The following is a 21,151-nucleotide window of genomic DNA, read 5'->3' as shown; positions in this document are numbered from 1 at the left end:
CAAACGTAGAATTTGTAGTGTTCTTGTCGTGTTTAACACAATCTATACTTGATGTCGCGAGTATATCCATCGTGACAAATCCAAGCTTGAATTTCCAGTTACCGTCGTACAGAAAGACAGGTCGACTCTGCGCTATAAATAGCCCCCGCGCGCACTCATCTATTGTCGTGTAGAGCGATGAGGACTGTACCCGCCCATTGATTGCTAGAAGGATCGGCAGATCTGGGTGGGTACACCCCAAGGGCAACATTCTGATCTAAAAAATGAAGCCTACCCGGAAGTGCGAAAAACTGCAATACATCGAAAATCCGCTAGGGGAAGGTCCCAAAAGGGAGCAAATGTCCATAGCCCCCATGTTAAAATGTCTGTTTTCACAGCATAAAATCATGTTTTTACAGGTTGGTCCCATGGACTTTTATTGGATTTTTCGATAGGTTCCGAGTGCCTGACAACGGCGAGGGTAGTGAATTTTTTTCTAACTCGTTAGTTTAGATAGTATTTAGATATAAAATGTATGACAATAAGGGCGTGGTTAACTTTGATTGACAGCTTGATTGACAGCTGAAAGGCAGAATGACAACATAAGAAGCGCCATTTTTTAATACAGTTGACATATAATACTACTGTTTCTGTATCATGAAATGTAGTTTTAAGAGTTTTTCAGGCGAGAATGTAGTTGTTTAAAGCTCAAATCTGTGGTTTATTTATAAAGATTTATGAAAATTGTATCCAGTTGTGAGATCCAGCGATGACCGGGCGCTCGGCGCGATGTACCCCGCCTGGAGCAGCCTTTCATCGGCTAGACGTTTTGAGGTTTGCCGCTGACTCTGGCGTCTCTGTAGTGGTTAAACATGAGATATAATTCGTCTTGTCTATATCTAACGGGCGATTTTTGGTCTCGTGGGCAATCGTTTTGGCTGAGGGGAAGTTTCATAACTTTATAAGCTATATTTAACTTGTACCGTTGTATGGTTAGACTAGATCGAGCGCATGACTTTTTATGTTTGACTGAATTGTTTGCTTTATTTGTATAGCTTATTGTAACTTTACCTTTTACTTATACTTTTATAATAGCTAATATTGATAAAACTGAAATTTAACAAAAAGAGACTGGGTTGAGTTTTGTCATTTTAAATTTTAATACAACGAAGATGATCTGTAATGTTGTTTACTGCAACATCTGTTGTTTAGTACAAATGCACATATTGCCTGGACCATATTAAAATGTTTAATATTTTTATATTATATTTAAAACGGAAAGAGGCAGGTTTGTGTTTTATATTTCGTTTTGTTATAAATAGGCAAACGTTATGTGCAGTGAATATAATCAATACGCGTCGCCTGAACCACATTTGTGTGGCTATAATGTTTAAGATTTCTTTAAATGAAAACGAAAAGAGTTAGTATGGTGTTTTATAACATATTTCGTTGCCTAAAATATACACAGAGATAACCGGAGTAGCAGAGCGAGCTGAGTGACGCGCGCTGCGTCAGAAGGTGGGCGGGGTTAGGGTTTCCCAAGATTTTCCAAGATGGCGCCGCCCATACCCCCCATAAACGGCTTCAAACCCGTTCTTCAGAAAGTCTATGGGTGACGTCACAGACACTTTGTCCATATTTTTTACAGTCTATGGTACACCCTCATCGCAGCACGGCGTTCTTTTGATCTTATTTCATTTATTATACATTTAAATAGTCCAACAAATGCTTACCCAATTTAGGTTGTATCCGGTTAGGTTTCAATATGTGGTATCGTCAGGTTTTCATACCTCAAATTAAAACACAGTCATATATGTCTAATGGTAACAAAATAAAAAAACAAACTAACATTGTGCCCTGTATCATGAAGAAAACACATGTTTATTTTGTGTTACATGATACCTATTGGTGTTGCCCATACCGTATGAACAGTCCTAATTCAGGTTAAGAATACACTGTGACAGAGGCAAAAAAAAAAGAGAATGCAAATTATAATAATAACAATCATGATTACCATGACGTCATGCATGCAAAACAGAGAGAAACGACTCAATCCTATTAGAATAATTACACAATATACACTGTTACCAGCCTCTTAAGGCCCAAGCTGTTTTTTTACATGCATTTTTTATTTCTCTTTGCTATTTGGGATTGTTGGAACCTAATTAGAATAAAAACTAAGTATCATCTTTTGATATGATGTACTTTTAGAGAAAAATGATGGCCACATACGTGGACTCATGGTCCGAACTTCCATAAAACACAATAAAGTCACCTTTGTGTAATAGAATGAAAAACTCTTTATTTCAGCTTGAACACAGCAGTTTTTTTCCTGACTGTTTTTTAATATGGAGGAACCAAGGAACATGGACTACAGGAACAACAGAACATCGTCTGAGTGTGTGTGTGTGTGTGTGTGTGTGTGTGTGTGTGTGTGTGTGTGTGTGTGTGTGTGTGTGTGTGTGTGTGTGTGTGTGTGTGTGTGTGAGAGAGAGAGAGAGAGAGAGAGAGTGAGTGTCCTCCTCCTCTCCTCGGCCTCACGCTTCCTCTGAGCCTCCGCAAATATGGCGGCAAATCAATGCCAATAATAAACGAGCGCACAACTGATGCGGGCGCGCGCGGTAAATGACATACGCGAGAGGATAACAGATCTACACGCGAAGAAACGGGAACTCGCGAGCTCATTCAAACCCTGCGCGCGCGCATGACATCATCTCTGCACGCAATACAAGCCCTCGCGTGCGCGCATGATCATTCCCCACGCGCTCGCGCTTGATCTGCTCTCGCCTGCTGCTTTTGCTCGCTCGAACACTTTTATTTTTGGCAGTCGAGGGGCGGGACTTACTGTTTTAATAACCTCAAATGTCATTGGTTACGTTTCCCCTTTTCCAGAAGTCAGTTGCGATTGGACGCCTGTCCAATGACTCGTAATTCACTTGACTTGAGACATGAGACATCACTTCATTTGTTTTATTTATTGTGTGTAATGTGATTTAATGCATTGTTAATATAGAATAGATTCTTACCAGATACTTTATTAACAGAAAGTCTTATTGCATTGTGTTGTTAAGAGATATTTAGGCTACAGACTATGACGCATTTCCATGGTTATTAGCATTGCAAATTGACCCAAATTTGTATACATTTTTACATTTTATATTTATAACACTGTGATTTGTGATATTGGCATTAAAATATCTAAAATAAATTGGAGAAAAATGGGAATGTAAAGTCATACAGGTGAAACTCGAAAAATTAGAATAAGTTCATGTGCAAAAGTTTATTTATTTCAGTAATTCAACTTAGCCTACAAGGTGAAACTAATATATAGACTTGTTACATGCAAAGTGAGATATTTCAAGCCTTTATTTGTTATAATTTTGATGATTATGGCTTACAGTTTATGAAAACCTTTTCACAATATTCTAATTTTGAATTTGTTTCTATTTTTGAACTTTTGCACGATGTTCTAACTTTTCGAGTTTCACCTGTATTTGCTGTATATCACCACTACATTACCACTATACTCTCATTCACCACTATTTACGTTTAACCAACCAAAATTATATTGGTTCTGAGAACCTCAGAAATGTAAAACGTGTCCATTAAATAGTTGCAAATATAACAAGGGCTTTGGGTGAAAGATACATTACTTGTTTATCAATATTCAAGAGTTGTTGTGTAAGCTTTTGTTATCATCCTGTGTATTACTATTATGTCAATTTTGAGTGGTTTATTATATTTTCTATTAAATGTAAAAGGGATTCTGGCTTCTCAAGTTAAGATACAGTACACAGCATAAATGATTACACCCCTCTGAAACCCAAACAAATTCAGATTTTTTTCTTTATCTAAGGCTTTTTTTTTTGTTTTGAAGATATGTTATGTTCAGATGGGGTGTAATCATTTATACGGTGTACTGTACTTGCCTCATACTTTCTCTTATTAGGTTATTAGCTTACAAAAAGTTAGATGGTTAAGATCACTATATCATATTTTAATATCTAATTTGCTGGGTTTAATTTTGTTCCTCTATATTTTGTAGCAAATTCTGAAAAGGCATTTGTAAGCTAATTCATTCTGTGTACTGTATCTTAACTTTGAGAAGCCAGAACCCCTTTTGCATTTAATAGAAAACATAATTAACCACTAATATTACCTACAAATTTATAAAAGATTTGGTCAATTTGCAATGCTAATAACCATGGAAATGCGTCATAGTCTGTAGCCTAAATATCTTTTAACGACACAATGCAATAAGACTTTCTGTTAATAAAGTATCTGGTAAGAATCTATTCTATATTAACAATGCATTAAATCACATTACACACAATAAATAAAACAAATGAAGTGATGTCTCATGTCTCAAGTCAAGTGAATTACGAGTCATTGGACAGGCGTCCAATCGCAACTGACTTCTGGAAAAGGGGAAAAGTAACCAATGACATTTGAGGTTATTAAAACAGTAAGTCCCGCCCCTCGACTGCCAAAAATAAAAGTGTTCGAGCGAGCAAAAGCAGCAGGCGAGAGCAGATCAAGCGCGAGCGCGTGGGGAATGATCATGCGCGCACGCTAGGGCTTGTATTGCGTGCAGAGATGATGTCATGCGCGCGCGCAGGGTTTGAATGAGCTCGCGAGTTCCCGTTTCTTCGCGTGTAGATCTGTTATCCTCTCGCGTATGTCATTTACCGCGCGCGCCCGCATCAGTTGTGCGCTCGTTTATTATTGGCATTGATTTGCCGCCATACGCAAACTACAGGAACAATAGAACATCATCTGAGTGTGTGTGAGTGAGTGTGTGTGAGAGAGAGAGTGAGTGTGTGTGTGTGTGTGTGTGTGTGTGTGTGTGTGTGTGTGTGTGTGTGTGTGTGTGTGTGTGTGTGTGTGGTGTGTGTGTGTGAGTGTCCTCCTCCTCTCCTCTGCCTCACGCTTCCTCTGAGCCTCTGCAAACTACAGGAACAACAGAACATCATCTGAGTGTGTATGAGTGAGTGAGTGAGTGAGTGAGTGAGTGAGTGAGTGAGTGAGTGTGTGTGTGTGTGTGTGTGTGTGTGTGTGTGTGTGTGTGTGTGTGTGTGTGTGTGTGTGAGTGAGTGTCCTCCTCTCCTCTGCCTCACGCTTACTCTGAGCCTTTGCAAACTACAGGAACAACAGAACATCATCTGAGTGTGTATGAGTGAGTGAGTGAGTGAGTGAGTGAGTGAGTGTGTGAGTGTGTGTGTGTGTGTGTGTGTGTGTGTGTGTGTGTGTGTGTGTGTGTGTGTGTGTGTGTGTGTGTGTGTGTGTGTGTGTGTGAGAGAGTGAGTGTGTGTGTGTGAGTGTGTGTGTGAGTGAGTGTGTGTGAGAGAGTGAGTGTGTGTGTGTGCGTATGTGTGTGTGTGTGTGTGTGAGAGTGTCCTCCTCTCCTCGGCCTCACGCTTCCTCTGAGCCTCTGCAAACTACAGGAACAACAGAACATCATATGAGTGTGTGTGTGTGTGTGTGTGTGTGTGTGTGTGTGTGTGTGTGTGTGTGTGTGTGTGTGTGTGTGTGTGTGTGTGTGTGTGTGAGAGAGTGAGTGTCCTCCTCCTCTCCTTGGCCTCACGCTTCCTCTGAGTCTCCGCAAACTACAGGTCTTGGCTAACCATTATCTACATGTTTGCGTCCTCTGCTGTGGTCAGTGGACTCAGGAATGGGGTCCTCATCATCACTGCTGTCCTCACTGCTGCTTTCCTCCTGTGGTGATGGTTGGTAATTGCCATCCAGGATGGGATCATCGTTGTCAGACACATCCAAATCTGAGTTGTCCCCATCAATTAAACCAAGCAGCTCTAATGCTCTTTGCACAGAAAAACGCTCTGGAAATAAAAACATGATAAAATCAAATACAAATTTATTTAATGTATGTATGTAGGTTTGCATTATTTATTTATTTATTCCAATGGGATAATATGCAAGCTAATTTACATGTGCACATTTTCACTTGCTATAACTGCCATACATATTATTTCTGTTATTTAACATGTTTTGTTATATTTGTTTAATCCATTCATGAATATTGAGTGTTGAGTTTAACTAGGAACTAAAGTACATTTTGCGTTGCACTCTGGCACTTTAAAAAAGGTGCAACAGGAAAAAACACATATTTGGTCAAAAAATTATTCTCCGTGTGTGGATTAAGGTTACACGTGTTTCTGAGTGAAGAAGAAAAGAAGATGTTTTTCATTTTTGTTTTTTGAACCGGGTATTTTCAAGTGAACTCATTCCCTCTTGGTTATGTGCAGCCAGCGAGGTATGTGTATTATGTTTGTATTTCCTGAGTATATTTGTATCTCTTCATAATGTGAACGTGATTATTTTTTACATTGTCATACTGTAGTTTGACGGTGGTTCCCTTTCGTAAAGGGAACTCCCGCTGCATCGATACTCGATACTTTGGGGAATGCCTTCGGCATGAAGCGTCTGAAGTCAACTATGGAACTATTCCAATGTTGATTGGTGCAACGTCACCCGTGACGTCGCATGTGACGGTGATCCGGAAGCTACAAAAGGGTCACAGGAACCAGGAAATGTTAGCTTCTGGTCTTCAGCAAGCGCTCTATGTCATCTTGTCTGTTCTATTTGGTGTTGTCTGTCCCGTGAAAAGAGTATTATTTATGGTGAATAAAAGAGAAGCTATTCAGGCAGTGTGCGTCCTCTTGCCCACGTTATTTAAGCGAGGGTGACACACACTCGCTTTGTGTAGTTTGTCTGGGAGTGGAGCATGCACGGGCGGTGCTCGAGGGCGCTGTCTGTGCAAACTGTTTTCAATGAAAAAGCTCCGCTCCCGTTTGAGCTTGTTCGATCAATTAGATCAGGCTCGCGTTTCCAGTGCATCAGGTCCCGCGTCTGTTGAGGCAGCGCGCCGCTTGTATGCATAGGATTCGCACGTGGGGCTGGCATATGATACTGAGACGGTTGCGACCCTTTCTCAGTGTTTATTAACCAGCTCCACTGGTCTCGCGCACGGTTCGGAAGCCCGCGCTGCGGCTTCTTCCGACCGTGTTAAAGACAGAGCGTTTGATTCGATCAAATAGATCAGGCTCGCGTTTCCAGTGCATCAGGTCCCGCGTCTGTTGAGGCAGCGCGCTACTTGTATGCATGGGATTCGCACGTGGGGCTGGCATATAATACTGAGACGGTTGCGACCCTTTCTCAGTGTTTATTAACCAGCTCCATTGGTCTCGCGCACGGTTCGGAAGCCCGCGCTGCGGCTTCTTCCGACCGTGTTAAAGACACAGCGTTTGATTTATCTGGCTCCGAGGAGTTAGATATTATTTATCAACACTGAATCACGTGGATATGGGGATTCGCCACCCCATATTCCCGTTAGTGAGGAGTTGCTGGAGGTTGTAATCTGGGCAGTGGTTAAATTAAATGTTAAATGGCCATATAATAAGCAGGAAGCGACTAAGAAAAATAAAATGAATGAGCGCTTCCTGCAGACCCAGTCGCAATCTTCGTGTCAGAGCCTTCCCTTTTTTCACTGATCTCCATACTGAGGTATCGAGATCATGGAAAAATCCATTTTCATCTCAATTATTTCCCCCCCATGTATATATTTACTCATCCATTAGGGAATCTAATGAAAATGGTTATGAGGTGATGGCTCGGGTTGAGGAATATTTTGCGAAATATTTTCTCCCCGACATTGCGTCACCCCTGATAGCTCAGATACTTCCCTCCAAATCTCGTACATCGAATTTGTTAGGGAAAGCATATATGGCGGTGGGTCGAGCCGGTGCATGCCCACACACAATGGGGTTATTACAGGCATATCTGGCTGACCTCCTCAAGCAGGTGGATGATAACTGGGAGGTCTCACTCAATGGTATTACTGAATTTCATAGAGTAGCTGACTTATCTCTCCGTATTATTAAAGAGACGGTCCGTGCTATTGGCCGTTCTATGGCAGCACTAGTCGTCTCAGAGAGACATTTATGGCTTAATCGCTTGTGGATCGGGGAGAAAGACAGGGCTTTCCTTCTCGATGCTCCCCTTTCACCTTCCGGCCTCTTTGGCGACGCGGCAAGATCCGTTGTCGAGAGGCTTCAGGAGGCAGAGCGACAATCAGCTATCCCCAGTTGTCAGTCCAGGTCTCATGGGGTTGCTGCCAGGGGGCAGCCTCATGGGACAGCCGCCAGCTCCTCATATTTTGAGAAGGTTTCCTCTCGTGCCCCCCCCGTATAAGGCTTGGGGCCAGAAGAAACATTCTCGCACGAAGCACTCCATACCGAAGACAGGTCTGAGGACTGTCTCTCGGGCTAAGATGGCTTCAACTAAGAGGTCTTGTCGTAACACGCAGACCCTTATGGGCATTCCCCCAGGAGAGCGAGTACAGGAGTCTCGCCCCCTTATGCAGCCCTTAGGAAATCGATGTTTGCTACCTGCCGCCGATGGCGCTTCGGGACACATCGGCTTCCAGCGAACACAAATCGCAGTATCTGCCCGATGACGTTGCGGCCCTGTCGAGTTCGCCGCCTCTCAGGAGGTCTGTAGAGAGCATATTTCGGTTAGTTCCTGCCAGTTAGCTGCTTCAGGTCACCGAAGCCATTTGGAAATTTATAGCCGAGGCCAGTCTCGAGGGACTGGTCCCCATAATGGCATATTTAGACACCCCGAGGGGTCTTCAAAATATATCCTAGGGGGTCCTGCTTACAGTGGAGCTAATATACAAATATTATCTACTAAGGGTGGTTCACATGTCGGCCAGCCCCGAGCAGGGTCGGTTCTTGGAACAGGAAGTCTAGTCCCTCTTAACACAGGAAACCTCAAAGTGGGCTCTTCCTAAAAGAAAAAGAGAAAAAATGGTTACGGGAGCCTGGGTTCTACAGCTGGCACTTCATAGTTCCTATGAGGGGGGGAGTTAGGCCTTATTTTGGATCTCATGGTACTGGATCAACCTCCGAGGGGGTTCAGATTCAAGTTACCGACTGTCAGTCAGACCAGCTCCGAGGACTGGTCTGTCTTGATAGATCCACAAGCTCCTTAACTCCTCTTTCCCTTCTAACCCTATCACAGGAAGTTTCCGAGATCCGCTTTTGGGGGGAAAAGCGCATCAGTTCTGGACTCTTCCAGTCGGCCTAGCCTTATCCCCTCGCACCTTCACTAAATGTATGGACACGGCCCTTGCTCCATTGAGACTTCAGGGGGTCCGTATCTTATAGATGACTGGCTCATTTTGGCTCAGTCGAAAAGAACTAGCAATTCAACATCGAGATGTTGTTTTGCGTCATCTGAGGTGTGTGGGGTTGAGACTCAATGTGAAGGAAAGTTCCTTAACTCCTCTTCAGAGGACTACGTCCCTGGGAGTAGAGTGGGACTTAGTCACGATGCGGGCACAATTGTCTCCTGCTCGTATAAATACTATCTTAAACACATTGAAGAGTATTAGGTTAGGCCAGGCTATCACTGTCAAACACTTTCAAGGAGTTTTGGGTCTTATGGCTGCAGCTTCCACGGTAGTACCCTTTGGTCTGCTCCATATGAGGGCCTTGCAGTGGTGGCTCAGGAACAAGGGTTTTTGTCCTCTGGGAAACCCTTTTCGTACGATCAGAGTTACGCGCAGATGCCTTCGTTCTCTTGTCGTATGGAAGAAACCATGGTTCCTGTCTCAGGGCCCGGTTTTGGGAGCACCATGTGAGAGAAAAACTCTGACCACGGATGCGTCCCTAACGGGCTGGGGTACGGTTATGGAGGGCCGTTACACCCGAGGTACTTGGAAAGACCATCATCTCACATTGCATATTAATCGCTTGGAGATGTTGGCCGTATTTTTGCCCTGAGGCACTTCCTTGTAGACCTCAGAGGCCATCATGTTCTTGTTAGGACAGACAATATGTCGGTGGTCTCTTATATCAACTGCCAAGGGAGGATTGAGATCTCGCCCTCTTTGTAGACTGGCGCATCAAATTCTTCTTTGGTCCCAGGACAAATTTCTCTCCATCAGATCTATTTATATTCCTGGGGTTGATAATATGGGAGCAGACATCCTGTCGAGGCAGGGGCTGAGGCCCGGGGAATGGCGGCTCCACCCTGAAGTGGTTGAGTTTATATGGAGAGAGTTTGGCCGGGCGGAGGTTGACCTGTTTCGCTTATCATGAGAACTCTCATTGCCCGCTCTGGTACTCTCTCTCACATCCAGCTCCTTTGGGCTTGGATGCCATGGTACAGATGTGGCCGAGGTCACATCTGTACACTTTTCCCCCGATCGCTCTGCTCCCTGGGGTTCTAGAAAGGGTCAGGAGGTACGGAGTGAGACTACTCCTTGTAGCTCCGTACTGGCAGGCCCGAATTTGGTTTTCGGACCTTATTAGTCTCTTGGAGAGTTCTCCATGGAAAATTCCTATTAGGAGAGATCTTCTGTCTCAGGCTGATGGTACATTATTTCATCCCCGACCAGAGTAATGGAGACTATGGGTCTGGCCCCTGAGGGGGTCCCACCCATAATTAGGTTGCCCTTTCCACCGAGGTGGTCAGGACATCCATACTAGAACCCCACTCTACTAGGAACTAAACAATTAAGTTAGGGAGGGCATTGAACCCAGTTTATTACTGCCCACTGGCTTCAGTACTGGTGTTCCATCCCGCTCTCTAACGGGATCTCCTGTTCATGCTTAGGGCCTCTGTGGCGGCCTCAGTGCCCTCCGCAAGCCTCTAAGGGTGTTCTCGAAAGGACGTTCCCACTGAAACTCCATGTTCCTGTAGATTGGAGGATGAATCCTTTTCATCCAGCCTATTGGCATCAGGCTGATGGGTTATCCCTGGCACCCATCATGTCCTGTGGGTGAGGTATACGAATATATATTTGAGATATATAAGTATATATAGGAGAATCTATTGAGTCTGCTTCCTGCTCGTCTTACTCCCTGGAAGAGTGGTGGTGCTGCCCCCTCTTACTTGCTAGCGTGGGAGCCACTCAACGTTATTTTTGCCCGGTACTGAGGTACCTGTAGGCAATGTTAAGATTCTTCGGGTATTCCATCCTCCATCGCATGTGTCGGATGGTCAAGGTCGTAGCCTTTGAGGTTCCTACATTAGGCCTTAGGCTGAGAGGAGTCAGTCCATCTAGTTATGCATCAAGGGTTAGGAGCTATTCCCTTTATTAAGAGTACAGTTGGTTATCTAAAACCACTTATATTTGAAGTACAAGGTGCGCTTTTGCCTTCACCTCTCATCTAATATTTTCTACGGTCTGGGGCTCCCATCCATGAGGTCAGTCGAGCCTCCGGCTCCAGACCTCCCCTTCTTGCACCAAATCTTATGACAAGCTAGTTTGGATCTGCCCTCTACTCATTCTATCGTCCGTGAGTGTGCCAGATGCTTTACACCAGGGCGTTTTCTCTCAGTGTGGCGGCGTGGGTATTCGTTCCCCAAAGTATCGAGTATCGATGCAGCGGGAGTTCCCTTTACGAAAGGGAACGTCTCGGGTTACGTATGTAACCCTCGTTCCCTGAGTAGGGAACGAGACGCTGCATCCCTCGGCCACACTTTTCGCGCCCCTGAGAACGACTTGCTTTGACCAATTAGAAGCTAACATTTCCTGGTTCCTGTGACCCTTTTGTAGCTTCCGGATCACCGTCACATGCGACGTCACGGGTGACGTTGCACCAATCAAGATTGGAATAGTTCCATAGTTGACTTCAGACGCTTCATGCCGAAGGCATTCCCCAAAGTATCGAGTATCGATGCAGCGTCTCGTTCCCTACTCAGGGAACGAGGGTTACATACGTAACCCGAGACGATTTCATTGATGGTGAATGTGATGGCGGACAAAAAGATGACAAGAGCAATAAATCCATCAGTAACCAGAACCATGGTGTCGTTTATTTCCTGGAGGGAGTGATAGTCAAACTCGGACCTGCGTCAACGTTCCCGAACCTGCTCGTGCCCGGCCCGGACTGTGTCACAACTCGGCAAGACGGGATTTAACACAGATAAGCCCATGTTTAACATTAAGGACCTGCAGTTTATCAGTGTTTCATTAAGACGTCCATAAGTCAGACACTTAAGCGTGTGTTCTGAAAGGTGACAATAAGTTTGAACACTACAAAGGACTGTTTGTAACCTTAATAATGACTGTGGTTTAAATTGTATAAGGGGAATTTATTGATATTGTCTAAAGTAATTGATTATTTGAAAAAGGAGATTTTTTTTGTGCGATATCTTTCAGTTTTTTGAAGTTTTTATTATTTTCTAAGCATGTTCACTTAAATGTGGCCATAAGCAGTTTGTCAAGTGTAATTGACCAAGCCTTTACAATGTTTTTGCTTTAATTGAAGGGTGATTCTAAAGGACATTGACCTAATTTAATTTGATTGTTCACCTCAGAAAAAAAAAAAAAAAAAAAAAAAAAAAAAAAAAAGGAAAAAATCTGCTAGGCAATTCCCAGATAATGTAAGATGTCACAAACAAGTGAAAAAGAACAAGTGTCAGAGAAGTCTGTAAAGCCTCGTAGAAGTGAAAGAGATCGAACATTAACAGAAAAGGGAAAGGAATTTCAGAAGGAGAAAGTGAAAGGATTGTTACTTCGCTTTGACAGTGTTTATGAACGCTGGAAAGTTTTGACTAAGGTGGCTAAAAAATCTGTAATCAAACAAGATCCCAGTGATATCCTCCAAGAACACATTAAATGTATTCAAAGAGAAGAATCTGAGCTGAACAGTGTTTGTGATGAATACAGAAAGATTGACAGCCCAGCTCATGACATGAGACGCAAGTTGGACAGATGTGCATCCATCACCAGAATTGTAATACAGAATGCACAGTCTCAGGTTCAAGGAAATGAAGAGGAGATTATTTGGCCTGATGCTTCATCTGTATTCGCGTCTTCAACCTCCAGTGTTTCACTTCAGGGCAGTAATTCTAAGTCTAATTCCATTCACTCTGCTGTATCCTCATCCAAAAGACAAGAAGCTGCTGCTGAGTATGCGCATACACAGGCTGTATTGAAGATTATGGATGAGCAAGAAAGCCACCAAGCAGAACTGCAGAGACTTGAAGCTGAGGATAAGTTGATAGTTGCAGACCAAGAAGCAGCTGCATCAACTCGCCGTCTTCAAAGAGAAAAGGAAGAAATCGAACGCAAGATAGAAAGAGAGAGACAAGAGGCTGCTCTCTTAAAGAGACAGCATGAACAGAATGCTGAAAGAAAAAGGTCAGTTGAAAATTTGAAAAGAGAGCTTGAGCGTTTGGAAGAGTTGAAAAGGCTTAATGCAGCCAAAGCAAAGCTTCAAGTGTACAATGCAAATGAGCTCTATCCAACCCAAGACTTTGTACCACAAAACTTTAAAGCTGAGTTGCCTACAGATATGCAGATCATAAATCAAGCGAGTACTGCTGATCAGCATCCACCACCGCTCAGAGATGTGACTCCTAGAAGTGAACTCCAAAATGACATGCGAGAGCTGGTGAAGGTCTTAGCTGAAGCTATGACAGCAAACAGGCTACCCATTCCAGAGCCTTCAATCTTTAGTGGAGATCCACTCAGGTTTAATCATTGGAAATCATCCTTTCAGACACTTATAGAGAAAAAGAATATTCCAACTGCAGAGAAAGTCTTCTTCCTTCAAAAATATGTCGGAGGAGCTGCTAGAGAAGCCTTAGAAGGTCATTTTCTGGCTGGTTCAGAAGATTCATACAATGCAGCATGGCACCTGCTCAATGAAAGATATGGCCAACCCTTTGTAATTGCCAAGGCTTTCCGAGACAAACTACATGCATGGCCAAAAATAGCTTCAAGAGAGAGTGCTGAGTTGAGGAAATTTGTGGACCTTTTACGCAGTTGCGAAAGCGCTATGGCTAACAATGAAAGTCTCCACATTCTTAATGATGGAATTGAGAATCAAAAACTTGCTGCCAAGTTACCTGACTGGTTAAGCTCCGGATGGAACCGAACAGCCACACAATATTTACTTGAACACGGAAGATTCCCAAACTTCAGTTATTTTGTGGCGTTCCTATCAATGGAGGCTAGCATCGCTTGCAACCCCATTACATCCTTCCATGCATTACGGCAAAGTGAGTCTGATAAAGCTAAGACCAGGAGCCAGACCATTATGACCTCCAAGAACCAAACTGTTGGTGCCAAGATCTTCACAACAAACACCAGCGAAAGGAAAATAGTCACATGTGTGTTTTGTAAAAAAACAGGACACAGCTTACACAAGTGCTACAAATTAAGAGAGAAGCCAGTTGCTGACCGTGTAAAATTTATACAAAGTGAAAAACTGTGCTTCGGCTGTTTGAGCCCTGGCCACCAGTCTAAGAGCTGCAGTAACCGGATGGTCTGCGATTCATGCTCAAAGAGGCACCCAACATGCCTGCACGAAGAACGTTCAAAAGGGGACCATGAACTAAAGAAAGAACAATCTAAGGAAAGAACTCAACCACAAGACGTCACAAAGGAAACAACCTCTAACAGAGTTGTGCAAGATACTAATAGTACACAGACGTCGGCAATAGTACCTGTCTATGTGTCAACGCCAAGTGATCCAGACAAGGAAGTTCTCGTCTATGCTCTGTTAGATACACAGAGTGACTCTTCATTCATTCTTGATGAAGTGGCAGATGTTCTTGATACAAACACTGAACAAGTGAAGTTAAAACTGTCTACGATGTCGTCAAAGGGGACGATCATTCACTGTAAAAGACTTAATAGCCTACAAATAAGGGGCCTATTTTCCTCCAAGAAGTTAACAGTGCCGACAGTTTACACTCGTGACTTCATCCCTGCTAATCGCACACACATCCCAGTGCCTGAGACAGCAAAGGCATGGCCTCATTTGGAGCATCTTGCTGACCACATCGCGCCTCAAAAGGATTGTGAAATTGGTCTGTTGATTGGGTACAATTGCCCACAAGCTCTAATGCCACGAGAAGTCGTTTGTGGAGAGGAAAGCCAGCCATTTGCTCAGAAGACTGACTTAGGTTGGAGCATAGTGAGTTATGGTGACCCAGGTGAACACTACGGTGATGCAATTGGAGTAAGTCACCGCATCATCGTAAAACAAGTCATGCCTGAAGTGAATGCAATGGTCAAGCTTAAAGGAGAAGTCCACTATATTTGCAACACCCAGGTCAGTGAAATGTTCTCTCCAGATGACATAATTAAGATGTTGGAATCTGATTTCAGTGAGAGAGGTGGAGAAGAGACAACCTTCTCTCAAGAAGATCTTCACTTCTTGGCTAAACTGAAAGACGGAATCAGACAGAAGCAAGACGGTCATTTTGAAATGCCCTTACCTTTCAAACAAGAAAGACCAAATCTACCAAATAATAAATCATGTGCTGTTCAACGTCTAATGTCCTTGGAACGAAAGCTCAGGAGAGACCAGCAATACTGCACTGACTACTTGGGGTTTATGAAAGACATCATTGCTCGTGGCGACGCAGAAAAGGTCCCTGAAGAAGAGCTGGACAATCAACCAGTCTGGTATATTCCCCACCATGGCGTATACCACCCCCAAAAGCCTGGGAAGATACGAGTGGTTTTTGATTGCTCAGCAAGGTTCCAAGAAACGTCACTGAATGACCAACTTCTTACTGGTCCAGAGCTCACAAACACCTTGGTGGGAGTTCTTTGTAGGTTTCGCAAAGGCCCGATTGCCATCATGTGTGACGTTGAAAAAATGTTTCACCAGTTCCATGTAAGGCCTGAGCACCAAGACTATCTAAGGTTCTTATGGTGGGAGAACGGTGATCTAGAGTCTCCACCCTCAATTTTTCGGATGAAGGTCCACCTATTTGGGGCAGCCTCCTCACCTGGATGTGCCAATTTTGGACTTAAGCATCTAGCCGCTCAAGGTCAGGATAAATTTAACCCAAGCACTGTTAAGTTTATCCAAAGGAATTTTTATGTTGACGATGGTCTGGTATGCGCAACATCTGACGCTGAAGCAATCCAATTGATTAAGGAAGCGAGAGAGCTTTGCAGCACAGGCAAGCTTAGACTACACAAATGTATCTCCAACAGCAAGGAGGTAATGAAATCAATACCGAAGGACGAGTGTGCTGAAAGTGTCAAAGACATGGATATGGCTTTGGGTGAGCCACTCATGGAAAGAGCTCTTGGCGTTCTATGGTGTGTATCCTCTGATGACTTCCAGTTCAGAGTGACTGTCAAGGAACACCCAAATACCAGAAGAGGAGTACTTTCTACAGTAGCTTCTATCTATGATCCATTGGGGTTCGTAGCGCCTTTTATTCTCCGTGGAAAGCAGATCCTACAACAACTGTGTCGAGACAAAGTAACTTGGGATGAGCCACTCCCACAAGAGCTGAGAGCACAGTGGGAAATCTGGCTACAAGATCTTCAAAATTTATCTAATGTAAGGATCAGGAGGTGCTATATCCCAGATAACTTCAAGGATGTCAAGCAGTACGAACTTCATCACTTCTCAGATGCAAGCGTCATCGGTTATGGGCAATGTACGTACCTCAGAGCAGTCGACGTCAAGGGAGATGTTCACTGCACTCTAGTCATGGGAAAAGCACGAGTTGCTCCTACCAAAGTAACCACAGTGCCACGGCTTGAGTTGTCGGCTGCAGTTGTTGCAGCAAGAACAAGTGTTATGCTCAGAAATGAGCTGGAAATAGAGGGTCTTCAAGAATATTTTTGGACTGACTCAAAGGTCATCCTCGGCTATATAAACAATGATGCCAGACGGTTTCATGTGTTTGTAGCGAACAGAATCCAAAGAATCAAGTCCACTACAGATCCTGAACAATGGCACTTTGTAAAGTCTGAAGATAATCCTGCGGATCATGCGTCGAGAGGTCTCTCCGCAGATCAGCTTGTTGCTTCAAATTGGTTCACTGGTCCAGACTTTTTATGGGAAAGAGAGCTACCCAGAGGAGATGCTATGGTGGGAGAAGTCTATGATGATGATCCGGAACTTCGAAAGGCCCTGGTGCTCAACACCAAGGTGAGGGAGGAGAGGTCATTGTTAGACCGCCTAACAAAATTCTCTGACTGGAAAAGAGCTGTCAAGGCTATCGCTCTTCTAAAGCGCCATGCTAAGCAGATCAAGGGCATCAAAGATAAAGTAAGTGGAGCTACAAGTATTGAGGAACGAAAAGAAGCAGAGCTGTTTATAATCAAGTTGGTTCAGAGGGAAGCATTCAGCAGTGAAATCAGAGGTATAAAGCAGGGCAAAGAAGTAAAACCCAAAGACAAAGTAAACAAACTACACAAACTGAGTCCGTTTGTAGACGAGCATGGTGTGCTTAGGGTTGGAGGACGTTTGACAAGATCTGTTCTTCATCCACATGTCAAGCATCCTGCCATTGTGCCAAATAAGAGTCATGTATCATCGTTGCTTATTAAGCACTACCATGAAAAGGTGCATCATCAAGGAAGAGGAATAACTGCCAACGAATTGCGATCCAATGGAGTATGGGTCATAGGATGCAGCAGTGCAGTTGCCTCACACATTTACAAGTGCACAACATGCAGAAAGTACAGAAGGAACACACAAGATCCAAAAATGGCAGATTTGCCAGAGGAAAGAATGGAAATTACACCTCCTTTCACATATTGTGGCATAGATTGCTTTGGACCGTTCTATGTGAAGGACGCAAGAAAGGAACTAAAGAAATATGGTCTTATTTTCACCTGTATGTGCTCTAGAGCCATACATATTGAAATGCTTGATGACCTCACTACAGATGCCTTTATCAACGCATTGCGTGCATTCATCGCGATACGCGGACATGTAAGACAGTTGAGATGTGATCAAGGCACTAACTTCGTAGGTGCAAGAGGAGAGTTCATGAATGCAATAAAGAATTTGGATCATGAACAGTTGAAGGAACACGGATGTGAGTTCATAATGAACTTCCCATCATCAAGCCACATGGGAGGTGTATGGGAGAGACAGATAAGGACGATCAGAAGTGTTTTAACCGCAATCCTTGACCAGTCTGCTAAACGACTCGACAGTGCCTCGCTCAGAACCTTTCTGTATGAAGTGATGGCTATTATAAATAGCAGACCTCTGACAATTGAGCATTTAAATGACCCAACAAGCCTTGAACCTCTCACGCCCAATCATATTCTTATGATGAAGTCTAACATAGTATTCCCACCTCCAGGTGAATTTGTGAGTCAGGATCTATACTTGCGCAAGAGATGGCGCCAGGTGCAGTTTTTGGCAAACGAATTTTGGTCAAGGTGGAAGAAGGAATATCTCCTTAATCTTCAGCAAAGACAAATATGGCAGAAAGAGAAGAGAAATACGAAGGTTAACGACATTGTCATCCTGCAGGAGGACAGTTCTCCACGTAACCAATGGAGATTGGCAAGGGTAACAGAGGTGTATCCGAGCACTGATGGAAATGTCCGAAAGGTGAAACTGTTAATTAGTGACTCGACCTTAGACAGCCAAGGAAAACGCATTTCCAAGCCAGTCTACCTTGATAGGCCTGTACAAAAGACAGTTTTACTGCTTGAGGCAGAATAAAGGTTATAGTTGCCATTTCATGAATACAGCATTTTGTCGCTGCAAGATTTAAGGCATACTATAGGGTTGAAATTAGGTGTAAAAAGGTTTCAATTCTGAGGTGAAATGACAAAATAGTCATTTGGTGGGAGTATAACTGCCATACATATTATTTCTGTTATTTAACATGTTTTGTTATATTTGTTTAATCCATTCATGAATATTGAGTGTTGAGTTTAACTAGGAACTAAAGTACATTTTGCGTTGCACTCTGGCACTTTAAAAAAGGTGCAACAGGAAAAAACACATATTTGGTCAAAAAATTATTCTCCGTGTGTGGATTAAGGTTACACGTGTTTCTGAGTGAAGAAGAAAAGAAGATGTTTTTCATTTTTGTTTTTTGAACCGGGTATTTTCAAGTGAACTCATTCCCTCTTGGTTATGTGCAGCCAGCGAGGTATGTGTATTATGTTTGTATTTCCTGAGTGTATTTGTATCTCTTCATAATGTGAACGTGATTATTTTTTACATTGTCATACTGTAGTTTGACGGTGGATTTCATTGATGGTGAATGTGATGGCGGACAAAAAGATGACAAGAGCAATAAATCCATCAGTAACCAGAACCATGGTGTCGTTTATTTCCTGGAGGGAGTGATACTTGCATATTACATTTTTACTAACATTTTCAACCCAACTAATTTAAGTATGTATGATCAAATCAAATACAAATTAATTTAATTTATGTATGTAGGTTTGCATTATTTATTTATTTATTCCAATGGGATAATATGCAAGCTAATTTACATGTGCACATTTTTACTTGCATATTACATTTTTTGACTAACATTTTCAACCCAACTAATTTAAGTATGTATTTAGTGATTTGATTGTTATTCATTTCATTGGGACCATGTACAGCTTTTTAGCTGCATCAGAGCTTGCTTTTTCCCATTTTATGTGTGTGCATGTTTACTAGCATATTAGCTGTTTCGAGGAGGTTCAGTCCATAAGTACACGTATGTGTACATCATGTTTAGCGACCTACAAAGTTGCTAGTTTTACACTTTTTTTTTTAAATTTGCATGTCATGACAAATATACAAGGCTTTTATAAATATCTAAATCAGAATAAGCCATGAAATATAACAGAACTTCTTACCTGGTCGACGTTTGTGTATGGAGCTACCACTTGCATCTTCCCTTGTGTTCGCCGCCATTTTGAATTCTTCTTCTTCTTCTTCTTTTGGATTTGGTTGGCGGCTGGCACCCAGCTTATAAGTGCATTGCCGCCACTTACCGGACTGGGGTGTGGTACATTCGATGGCAGAGGAGAAAAAAAACAAAAACAAAAAAAAAACACCCTTAAACCCTATACATTAACCCTGTTTCCCTCAAGTATTTATATACATGCCTCCTAATGTTTCCTGATCTTTGCAACATGTTTTCTACTGTGAAACTAACACTTTCCTTTTGCAGTGCGACTTTTAGTTCTCTCCTCTCTCTCTCTCATATTCCTTACATTCCATAAGAACATGCTGTACAGATTCAGATTGCTCACATGATCTACATTGCCCCGTAGGATGTTTCCCAATTCTTTGTAACGTGCTGTTAAGCTCCGTGGGTCCTAATCTAAGGCGGGTGATGACCGCCTCCTCCTTCCTGCTTCCGCCCACCACTCCTCCCTTCCCCACCAGTTTTTGTATGCTATAAAAGTGTCTTCCTGTCTCATTGATATCCCAATACTCCTGCCAAACTTTTTGCATTTGCATTTTAATAATTGCCTTCTGCCATTTTGAATTTTGACCGTAGTGTGTTTTTAATTTCTGACACCACCAGATGGCAGTGTAAGTACCCCCATGCATGTCCATACCACACCAATTCAGCAGTGAACCAGAGCTCGTCTACGGAGAGCCTGTCCACTCCCTATTAAGCCCTATACGCTGATTTCACGCAGCCGTTATTTTGAAATCGAGAGCGAGGCTCCGGTGGGAAGAAAACCGGAAGTGTCGCCTTTAATCACAGGAGAGTCGTGAATGTGATAGCGTATTGTTGTGTTTAATGATGTTGTGTCAATTCTAAAAATGTACAAACATTTCTTTCATACTTTAGACTATATACAGTGAAATTCATTTATAAATAAAATACATTTTTTATATATAATTCAGAATGTAAAAAACGAAGCAGGAATGAACTATATACATATCCTATATTGGATATTAACATCCAATAGTGTAAATCGCGGCAGCAGCTTCAGGTTGGTAATCCAAGGCATTGTTGTTTATCTTTACTTCCGGGGTTCTTCCCACCGGAGCCTCAGTTTCGATTTCAAAATGGCGGCTGCGTGAAATCAGCGTATTGTACCGAATTTTGGTTGTAGTACCACCAGAGTTCCACTGGGGGCGCTCGCCATGAGTGCAAAATGAATGGGAGTCAATGGGGCTAGACGGCTAAATTTGTCTCTTTCACCCGATTGCCGTTGAGAAATCTCAGATGTGATTGTAGATTTTGCAAGTTCAACATGGGTTTTAGGTCGAAAGTTGAATGAACGAGTACTTATGTCGTTTTGATTTCTTACAGGTTGAGTTGTTGTTGCCCATAACACGCTAGCATTCTGCTAATGACGTCAGCATTCTGACGTCATTGACATTTTGAAAGACTTTTTTTAAATCAAATAAGTGACTCTAAAAAATCTAACACCCAGCAATGTGTAATT

At 42.9% G+C, this 21,151-nt stretch overlaps 2 long non-coding RNA genes across 7 annotated transcripts in view; one reads left to right on the top strand and one right to left on the bottom strand.

Moving 5' to 3' along the window:
* The window catches only part of LOC309506790, a 141,919-nt gene that overhangs the window by 39,551 nt on the left and 81,217 nt on the right, over positions 1–21,151 (top strand). For 5 of the 6 annotated variants that reach the window (XR_014208904.1, XR_014208905.1, XR_014208906.1 and 2 more), the window contains exon 2: positions 4,882–5,480. This is a non-coding gene — a long non-coding RNA (uncharacterized lncRNA). Of the gene's footprint in view, positions 1–4,869; positions 5,481–21,151 lie in introns of those variants that run through there. The other variant, XR_014208903.1, reaches the window with a different exon arrangement.
* Positions 5,046–19,648, bottom strand: LOC309506817. Its single transcript, XR_014208937.1, has 2 exons — positions 19,598–19,648; positions 5,046–5,816 (listed from the first exon to the last, which is right to left on the bottom strand). It is a non-coding gene; the product is annotated as an uncharacterized lncRNA (long non-coding RNA).

Source organism: Leuciscus leuciscus, assembly GCF_965113295.1.
Source record: "Leuciscus leuciscus genome assembly, chromosome: 9".
Taxonomy (NCBI): domain Eukaryota; kingdom Metazoa; phylum Chordata; class Actinopteri; order Cypriniformes; family Leuciscidae; genus Leuciscus; species Leuciscus leuciscus.
This window is presented reverse-complemented; position numbering and strand designations above follow the sequence as displayed.